At 43.1% G+C, this 10,058-nt stretch overlaps 1 pseudogene; it reads right to left on the bottom strand.

Annotated features, from left to right (window-relative positions):
- Positions 1-3,030: 3,030 nt before the first annotated feature.
- On the bottom strand, positions 3,031-4,928 carry LOC142881423 (uncharacterized; annotated as a pseudogene).
- Positions 4,929-10,058: the final 5,130 nt, after the last annotated feature.

The following is a 10,058-nucleotide window of genomic DNA, read 5'->3' as shown; positions in this document are numbered from 1 at the left end:
ATCATGACAACAACAACAAGAGTGATAGAAGTTGTAGAGTGAAGAGGGTGAACTGACCTCAGAGTCTCCAGTTTACAGTCTGGACTCTGCAGAAAACCCCACTGAGCTCCTTCACTGATGAATCCTTAAGGTCGTTCCAACTCAGGTTCAGCTCTCTGAGGTGGGAGGGGTTGGACTTCAGAGCTGAGAGCAGCCAATCACAGCTGAGCTTTGTCAACCAGCAGTTCTCCAGCCTGAATAAAGAATCAATATTTGATTTCTTCCATGGTGTAAATGTCATATTCAGAGTCATTTCTCCCTGTTGATGATCCAGATGTGCAGCTGTTGGGATCACTGAGTCATTCCCTCAAAGGAGTCATTGTGCCAGTGGGTTGTCAACACAATAACAACAGCAGTGTGTCAGTCAGTGTGCAGCCAATCAGCAGTGAAGATGGAAAATAATCAGTGAGTCCTTTGTGTGCTTGTGGCTGTTTTCAGTCATCAGAGACTCGTTACAAGTCAAACACATTCAAAGGACAAGATGAAGAAATACTGCTGCACTATTAATCTGCCTCTAATATTTCTTCACACAATCTTCTGCTCAGTCATGTGACCTTCATCACCAATCAACAACTTCCATTGAGCTCCAAAGTGACTGGAGACATTTTCCACACTTTCCTCCACCATCCAAAGTCTTTTCTGGCTGCAGATTGTTGACATGAAAATATCAACATCCACTTTGTCTAGATGAGTCTTTAATATCTGCTTCAAAGTCTTCACACTGAGCAGCGTTACACACCAGTTGTCATCTGCTGACACACACTGTCCACCAGTAGAAAGCAGGAACTGACCTGAGAACTTCCAGTCTGCAGTTTGGACTCTGCAGTCCAGCTCAGAGCAGCTTCACTCCAGGATCCCTCAGGAAGTTCTCACTCAGGTCCAGCAGTGTGAGGTGGGAGGGGCTGGACTGCAGAGCTGAAGACACCACTGCACACTGAAGCTCTGAGAGTTCACTGGATGAAGGAGAGCAGAGAGAGAAGTTGTGGTCGACATGTGAGATTCTAAAGACAGTGAAAGTGAATCAAGACTCATTAATGTCTCATCATCATCATCATCATCATCATCATCATCATCATCATCATCATCATCATCACCATCACCATCATCATGTAAATGGAGGGAAGTCCCGCGGTGGTGCAGCATGTGTTTACATCTGTGGTGCGTGGTGCCGGGACACTGCAGTGGTATGCAAACACTGTTCACCACTGGCACAGTTGATGATCATAAATTGCCGTCCATTCTATCTGCCCTGGCAGTTTACTGCCATTTTGCTAGTTGCAGTTTACATCCCTCCCACCAACAACAGCAGTGAGAGGAACGCTGCACTCAATGAACTGTACCAGGCCATCAGTGATCAACAGACAGCAAACCCAAAAGCTTTACCATCCTCACTGGAGATTTTAGTCATGCTGACCTCAAGACTGTCCTTCCAAAAGTCCAACGCTTTGTATGTGGAGGTGTTCCGAGGGAGGAGCAGGGCTCGTGCTCATGTGCGATCAATTCCACAAGGATTGGGACGCTCAAAGGAAATGGGTGTGCGTTTGTGCGTTCGCAACATTTTGAACATCCAGATTTTTTTGTTTCAGGATGAAATCCATGTACGTTTTTGTAAATGAAGCCCCAGGTCCTCAGTGTCTCCACTACAGTGTCCTCAGTGCAGCTTCACACTCCAATGTGTTCCAGCCACTGAGTGTCAACACGTCCTGTTGTGACTGACAGTGTTGCTCTGATCTGCTGCTTCAACTCAACATGATGCTCAGTTGTGTGTAAAGTCACTGCAGCTTGGAGCTCCACTGGATCAGAGATCCTTCACTGGCGTCTCTTCGGACTCCACTGCATCTTTGATGCAACTGCTGTTTTATTGTCTGCTGCCAAATGAAGGAAGGATGTGATGTGTTTGTGTGTTCAATGTGTTGATTGTGTTGATTGACTGTGTAGTTCCACAGTTTTCATTCATGTAGCCGCTCTTTACCTTTGACGCTCAGGTGTCTTCAATGTCCGTCCGTGTAGGGGAGGAAATATCTAGACACAAATAGTAATATCTCCCCAATACGTATTCCGTCGTTCCGGTGTCAAGGTGAGGATTTCAAAGTAAAATACATAATAATTAATTTAATCTGACTCCATTTGATAATAATAACTTTACTTTTATACATTGATTGAGAGAAAGACTTGATTAACAATTAAGAATATAGACTCAATAATAATAAACTTCTCGTGATCTGACATTCGTCTTCAGTTCAGGGATGGCTTCTATAAATTAACAAAACTATTCAGTTTGATCATTAAACATGGAAGAATAGCCTGATGTCTGGGTTGGAGTATTCAGAGGTTATTGAACATGATACCCAATCTTATCTGACCAACTCAGAGGTTAAGGGTTTGAATAATGTCCAGTGAAACTTACCATATAACTAAGGTCTTTGGGATTCTGATTAATCCCTATCTTAGTTCAGTGATGGCAGATATAGACAAAGCATTCAGTGACCTTCTTAACATAGAAGAACAGCCCAGACATCTAGGTTGAGATGTTCAGAGGTTTATATCTTCCAACTCAATAGTTAGAAAAACATGACACTCAATCTTTTCTATTCAACTCAGAGGTAAAGAGTACAAGCATTACTCAAATTAATTTACCATATAACTGAAGACTAAATCAATATCTGATGTCAGATTGCTCTCCACATAGAAACAAAAGTCTCAACAAGTTAATATTGAAGGGGAATGGATAACATACCAGTTTATTGCGATGTCCAGAGTAAAAATACAGCAAAAATGTAACAGACCGGTTGTGTAAAAATGATGGTAGAAAAAATCAAGAAGTCAAAGAAAAAGAAGAAGAAGAAGAGAGAGAGAGAGAGAGAGAGAGTGAAAAAGAGAGAGAGAGAGAGAGTGGGTCCCAGAAAAGGAGAGAGAAGAAAGAAGCCCTTCAGATTCTTGTTCCTTCCCTTAAATATCCTCCCAGAACAGAGACGCTGCTAAAATGCATATTTAAAAGATTCAAATCAGATCAACTCTTCCTACTCGGGAACCTTTTGGTCATCAGGGGTAATTTTCCACAGCAACAATAGATCACCAAGACCTTCATACCTCTCGCACTGACACTCACAACATTTCAAAGGAAAGTTCTAAACAAAAGGCAGAGACAGTCCCTGAATGCAAATCCAACAAACACAAGGAGATACCTTTTGGCCCTCGGGGGTTCCTTTCCCGCGACATGTAAATCATGTAAGTTAATTACAATAGGTGAGATTGATACAGTTGTAACCCCTGTCTTTGAAGAACTTCCATTGTTAGAGAAAACACTTCAGGATGTGGATTTGACTGTCTTACAGTTTCCCCCTTTTGGCCCCTGAGAGCCATCTGGAAAAAACAAACATCAAAAGTAAAAATGAACACAGAATGAAACGATAGGGGTCAAGTTGAGAATTGACAGTCCTTCCCCACATCCATAGTAGTATCATCTCAGTCTTTGTAAATCTGGTAGTTGCAGGGGGCTGAGTACCAGGGCAAAGTGTGTGACTCAAGTGTTTGCATATTGAGCCAAGCGTGGATGGACTGGACAAGGTTTTCACTGTCCTCTTAGCTAACTGGCCTGCACCTGGGCTTCAGTGAGATGATAACCTGTGTTAAGAATCATCTCTTTAGCACAGTCCATGGTGTCTGTTGGAGCTTGGGTGCTTTCCACGTAGAAGATGTCCTCCCACCAGGGAGAGATGTCCAGGTTCAATGGTATTCTGCCCAAGATGTAGATTTGACCCATAGAAAAGTTTTCAGTGACCTCCGGGCAAAAACAGGTCAATCGCTCAAAAGAAAAAGAGTTCATTTCACGGGCGACGCACCACTGTGTGTGTGACACCTGGATGGTGTCTGCGTATCCACGTGAAAGGCTTTAAAGTGTTACAAGTACAGATGATACAACTGGGAATTTCATGACAACATGTGCGAGAAGTGAACCAGGTCTCAGTGTCTCTTACTGTCATATACCCCATGATGTGGTCCCATTTTATTACCTGATTTATATGGTGATGGAATTTGGAAAAACCTGTTCTGGGTGAATAAGTGGGAAAGTGACAAAGAACCCAATACAACCAATACATTAATTATTGGTAGACATTAATAAAGTACAATAAAAGTACAATGAAAATAAAAAGTAATTCTGAATAATTAACATCTTTCATTCTTTTTGGACGTGAACCATCAATGTAAATTCAGAGCATTAATCAAATCATTTAAGGCATGTGTGAGAGTCTTATGTAAACAGAATCTTTTGTCTAGTAGTTGTGAGTAAATCTTTTGCGAATGTTCTGCAAGCTATGTCACGTTCAATAAATCCGGTCGAATTGAAAAGGAAAAGGCTAACAGTTAAATGAACATGTCCCAGATTTAATTCAAGTTTTGTGCTGGTCTTCTGCGGAGTTTGGTTAAATAGTAAATCTGTATGAACTATGTGTCTAAAAATTATGTGGAGCTGTATGCATGCAGCTAAATGTAATTTTTGCTCTAGATCCTTCATGTTATAACACTTTTTAGGATCTAGTCCATGGTTCGGCTTTTAAAACATTAATTAAATAGAGCCAAATTTTGGAGTGAGGTGTGTCTTGGTGTTGACACTAAGTTGTAAGGTCGTGGAAATTTGTATATTATCTGTTATATTGAGAGTGGGGAGATGGGTGGTTCCCTCACTACAGCAAATTTTGTTGTTACAAAATTTTGTTCCGGTTCTAGTCCGGGGGACCATTTGACTGACTGTTTTGAAAGAAGTGTAATGTGAGGTGTGTATGGCCCCATAGAATATTTCCATACCCATCTCCCACAGTTAAAACTATGGGTAAGTAGGTCTCGTTGACCCAGCTGGATACAGGTTGTTCTGGATGCTTTCTTGGCATCTGGAGTTCCTGGAATGGAAAAAGAAAACCTGCGAAATGGCTGCTCTTGACTGATTCGATTTGAAGCTGTGCTCCAAACAGAGAGATGATTTGGTTCGCTAAAGCCTGTGCCAATGTTCTTGCAGTGTTGTTGCAAGTGAATTTGTCAATTATGACGTGGCAAGAGCGGTACCCCCCTTTGGCACTGGGAAGTGGACCAACGAAATCTATCTGCAGTGCTCCCCACGGGTCTTTGGGTGGATTAGGCCTGCACAGTCTAGTGCAGCCAGGTTTTCCTGGGTTAAAGTTAGCACACACAAGGCAAGAAACACACCAACCGTCAACATCTCCAGCCATTGCTGGCCACCAGAATTGTTGTTTTAAGTCAATAGGTGTAGTCTGGATGGCTCTTGTAGCTGATGTATCAGACATTTCCAATGTCAAATCTGTGCGACGTATTGCTGCCTGCTTGGCTGACTGGTCAACAATGTTTGTTGGTTCATGTACATCTAGGTTTTTCTGCACATTTGCTCGGGTTTTGATCACAGACATGGAGTTTTGACACGCTTGGAATTCTTGATCAGAGGTGGTGATGGACATAATGCTTGCATGGTTTCTGAGCGATTGTTTCTTGTTCGTTTTCTCTGGAGCAATCTCAATTTGTTTTTCCAAACAGTGAATAATAAAGCCATGCTTTTCCATTATGTCCATGCCCAAAACAGTACCCTCGCTGTTTCCTGGTAAATACCAGAACGGCTCAGTTAGCACTATTGCACCCAAATCAAGTCGGACTGGTTTAGTAAGGGTCGCTGTCATTAGTGTGTCATCTATCCCTTTGAATTGAATGGTCTCGTCTGTCAGAGGTAACGGGATATTTGTGCAGGAGCAAGCAGCACCGGTGTCAATTAATATGTCGACTAATCGGCCTCCAAGATTAGATTTTACTATTATACGGTTGCTGCTGGAAACAATGCTCCCAATGGAGGCCACGCATCCCTATTTTTGGTCATTCATTCGTTCTAGATCATCGAGGATGTCTGTTTGAGAACTAATCGCCGTTGTCTGTCTGGTTTGAGAGGTTCTTGAATGGTTTTGCATAGATTTATGAGTTGTTTTCCTGAATTCACCATTCAGTCTGAAACAACGTTCAAGTTTATGGCCAGATCGATGACAATAGTCACAGATAATGACATTATTGTCTCTCTCGGCTACCCATTGAGTTGCCGCTACAGGGCATGGCTTTAGAAATTTTGATCGCTGCTCTATTTTTGTGGCCCATTCAACGAGTGCGTTGAATGTATTCTGAGGTGGGTCTCCACCCAGAGCCAACGCATTCTGAACAAGTGGTCCAGCATTATTGCGTAGCATCTGTAAGAGAATTTCGTGGTTACGATCGCATTCTTCTATCCCACTGTATTCTCTAAAAATCACCCACATACGCTCTGCAAAAGTCTCAAATGTTTCTCTACTTGATTGTTTAAGATCAAGGATTCTATGCCACTCGGCCTTTGGTGGTCCTCTCATCTGAAGCAAAACTTCTTTTATTCTATTATAAATGTCGTCGTTAGTTTCACCGGGCTGTCTTTCAAGGATTGTTCCAGTTCTCAATTCTTGAGGAATTTTAGAGTGTAACTCTTCTGGAACTGTAAGCAAAACTATCTGCCACACATCGCGGGGCTCTAGATTGTAAACTAATGCTTGGAGCATTAGTTTGTCCCAGTAACTCTGGAACGGGCCACGGCGGGGCATGATGCCGATAACCTCACGATGTTTTGAAGTTTCTTCACAAGACAATGCTCTGGTAATGGTGGTTACACCATTGTTCGCATCTGTAACTGTTTTGACGACTGAAACATTGACGGATTTTCTTGGAATTGTGTCTGTTTTGAGACGAGTTTTCATTCGGTTTCGATTGTTTTGCTTCGAGTGAGAGGTGCGCCGGCTGAGGGACGGATAGAGCGGGCTTTCTGCTGTTGCGAAAACTGCGGAGGTTGTCAGAATTTCATTGTCGGTGTCGACCTGAGTTACAGGGCACCCGGTGATGAGGGTAATATCCTCATCTTCACTGTCGTCTTGATCATAATTCTCAACACATTTGGAGCTAATAACAGCCTGTTTTATAGCTGCAACTGGAAAGCCAGCATCGCCACAGTAGTCTTCCAGTTGGGAAGTGTAGCGTTTGTCTAAGTTCAGCTTTTGTTTAAGCTGTTTAGTTTCAGTCTCCATTGTTTCGATTTGTCTCGCCAAATTTATTTTTTCATAATCAAATGCATCAATTTGTGCGCGTAATTTTTTCGTTTCTTCGGAGCGTAATGTTTCAAAATCTCGGATGTTCTCTAAAGTGCGGCGACCTTCTGTTATGGTTTTTGAGTCGTTGCGCCGGAGTAAATAAACAATTGCGATAGGGAGATCGTGAAATTTGCCTTTAGATTTTAGTGCAACTCCCTTTGTGGAATACCAGTGAAGAATTTCACTGTTATCCCATTCTAAATCAACGCCGAGATCGCGCAGACGAATTAACGTTTTGTATAAACGTAAACCAGCCATGTCCATGATCTGCTCATCTATGCCTACACACTCCTGTCCTAGTGAGTTGCGAAATGAAACTTTTCCCCCCATCGGATTTCTACGATCTCCGATCTCACAATGGATATGTCGATCCGTTCTATATTATGTGTCTATATATGATGTGTGTTCAAACTTTCCCTCAGTCTTTATAACTGCCGTAAATTTGTACTTACCACAGAAACTGTAGGTAGACACACAGGAATTCAAACCTCATTACTTAAACGTACCGGAATTGACTTCTCTCGCCTTCCTGCTTAATGCGATCGCGAGATCACGTCAGGGTCACCAAACTGTAGGGGAGGAAATATCTAGACACAAATAGTAATATCTCCCCAATACGTATTCCGTCGTTCCGGTGTCAATGTGAGGATTTCAAAGTAAAATACATAATAATTAATTTAATCTGACTCCATTTGATAATAATAACTTTACTTTTATACATTGATTGAGAGAAAGACTTGATTAACAATTAAGAATATAGACTCAATAATAATAAACTTCTCGTGATCTGACATTAGTCTTCAGTTCAGGGATGGCTTCTATAAATTAACAAAACTATTCAGTTTGTTCATTAAACATGGAAGAATAGCCTGATGTCTGGGTTGGAGTATTCAGAGGTTATTTGAACATGATACCCAATCTTATCTGACCAACTCAGAGGTTAAGGGTTTGAATAATGTCCAGTGAAACTTACCATATAACTAAGGGCTTTGGGATTCTGATTAATCCCTATCTTAGTTCAGTGATGGCAGATATAGACAAAGCATTCAGTGACCTTCTTAACATAGAAGAACAGCCCAGACATCTAGGTTGAGATGTTCAGAGGTTTATATCTTCCAACTCAATAGTTAGAAAAACATGACACTCAATCTTTTCTATTCAACTCAGAGGTAAAGAGTACAAGCATTACTCAAATGAATTTACCATATAACTGAAGACTAAATCAATATCTGATGTCAGATTGTTCTCCACATAGAAACAAAAGTCTCAACAAGTTAATATTGAAGGGGAATGGATAACATACCAGTTTATTGCGATGTCCAGAGTAAAAATGCAGCAAAAATGTAACAGACCGGTTGTGTAAAAATGATGGTAGAAAAAATCAAGAAGTCAAAGAAAAAGAAGAAGAAGAGGAGAGAGAGAGAGAGAGAGAGAGAGAGAGAGAGAGAGAGAGTCGGTCCCAGAAAAGGAGAGAAAAGAAAGACCCTCCAGATTCTTGTTCCTTCCCTTAAATATCCTCCCAGAACAGAGACACTGCTAAAATGCATATTTAAAAGATTCAAATCAGATCAACTCTTCCTACTCGGGAACCTTTTGGTCATCAGGGGTAATTTTCCACAGCAACAATAGATCACCAAGACCTTCATACCTCTCGCACTGACACTCACAACATTTCAAAGGAAAGTTCTAAACAAAAGGCAGAGACAGTCCCTGAATGCAAATCCAACAAACACAAGGAGATACCTTTTGGCCCTCGGGGGTTCCTTTCCCGCGACATGTAAATCATATCAGCGGATTACAATAGGTGAGATACACACAGTTGGAACCCCTGTCTTTGAAGAACTTCCATTGTTAGAGAAAACACTTCAGGATGTGGATTTGACTGTCTTACAGTATTCCACCCATAACAGCTGCTGCGACCATGACGAAGGATGGCTGGAGGTGATGCAGCGAAGCGCTACCTCCATCTGCTGGTTCTTCTTCTCTGTCTGGCCGTTGGACTGGGGATGAAACCCGGAAGACAGGCTGGCTGAAGCCCCGATGAGTGTGCAGAATTCCTTCCAAAAAACAGATGTGAACTGAGGACCTCGATCAGACACCACATCGACAGGAAGGCCATGGAGACGAAAGACGTGTTGAAGGACTAGTTCTGCAGTCTCCTTAGCTGAGGGGAGCTTGGTCAAGGGAACAAAGTGAGCCATCTTGCTGAACCTGTCCACAACGGTCAGGATGGTGGTATGGCCCAGAGAGAGTGGAAGGCCTGAAACAAAGTCCAAGGAGATGTGGGACCAAGGGCGGTGAGGCACTGGGAGGGGTCTTAGGAGACCAGCAGGAGCTTGGTGTGATGTCTTATGCTGGCTACAGACAGGGCAAGCATTGACAAACTCCCGTGTGTCCTGGTCCAGGGATGCCCACCAGTACCTCCGTTGCAGAAACTCCTTCGTACGTTGGACCCCAGGATGGCAGGTGAGGTGTGTGCTATGGGCCCACTGGAGAACCTCCGAGCGCAGAGCAGCGGGGACAAAGAGCCGGTCGGGGGGACAGGCACTGGGCCCAGGTTGGTTCTCCAGGGCAGCCTTAACTCTCTCCTCCACTCCCCAGGTCAAAGCAGCGAGCATGTGGGCAGGTTGAAGGATGGTATCTGAACCCGGGGCTGCCGCGTCATCCTCCCCCTTCTGGAACAGGCGGGACAGGGCATCCGGCTTCACGTTACGGGTCCCTGGGCGGTAGGAGAGAGTGAAGTTGAATCGAGTGAGGAACAAGGACCACCGAGCCTGCCTTGAGTTCAACCTCCGGGCCGAACGGATGTACTCTAAGTTCTTGTGGTCAGTCCAGACAAGAAAAGGCTGCTTGGTCCCCTCC

This window comes from Nelusetta ayraudi, unplaced genomic scaffold (genome assembly GCF_046127955.1).
Source record: "Nelusetta ayraudi isolate G7.1 ecotype Tasmania unplaced genomic scaffold, CSIRO-AGI_Nayr_v1 ptg000194l, whole genome shotgun sequence".
NCBI classification, from domain to species: domain Eukaryota; kingdom Metazoa; phylum Chordata; class Actinopteri; order Tetraodontiformes; family Monacanthidae; genus Nelusetta; species Nelusetta ayraudi.
Note: the sequence above shows the minus strand (reverse complement) of the source record. Positions and strands in the feature narration are given on the sequence as shown.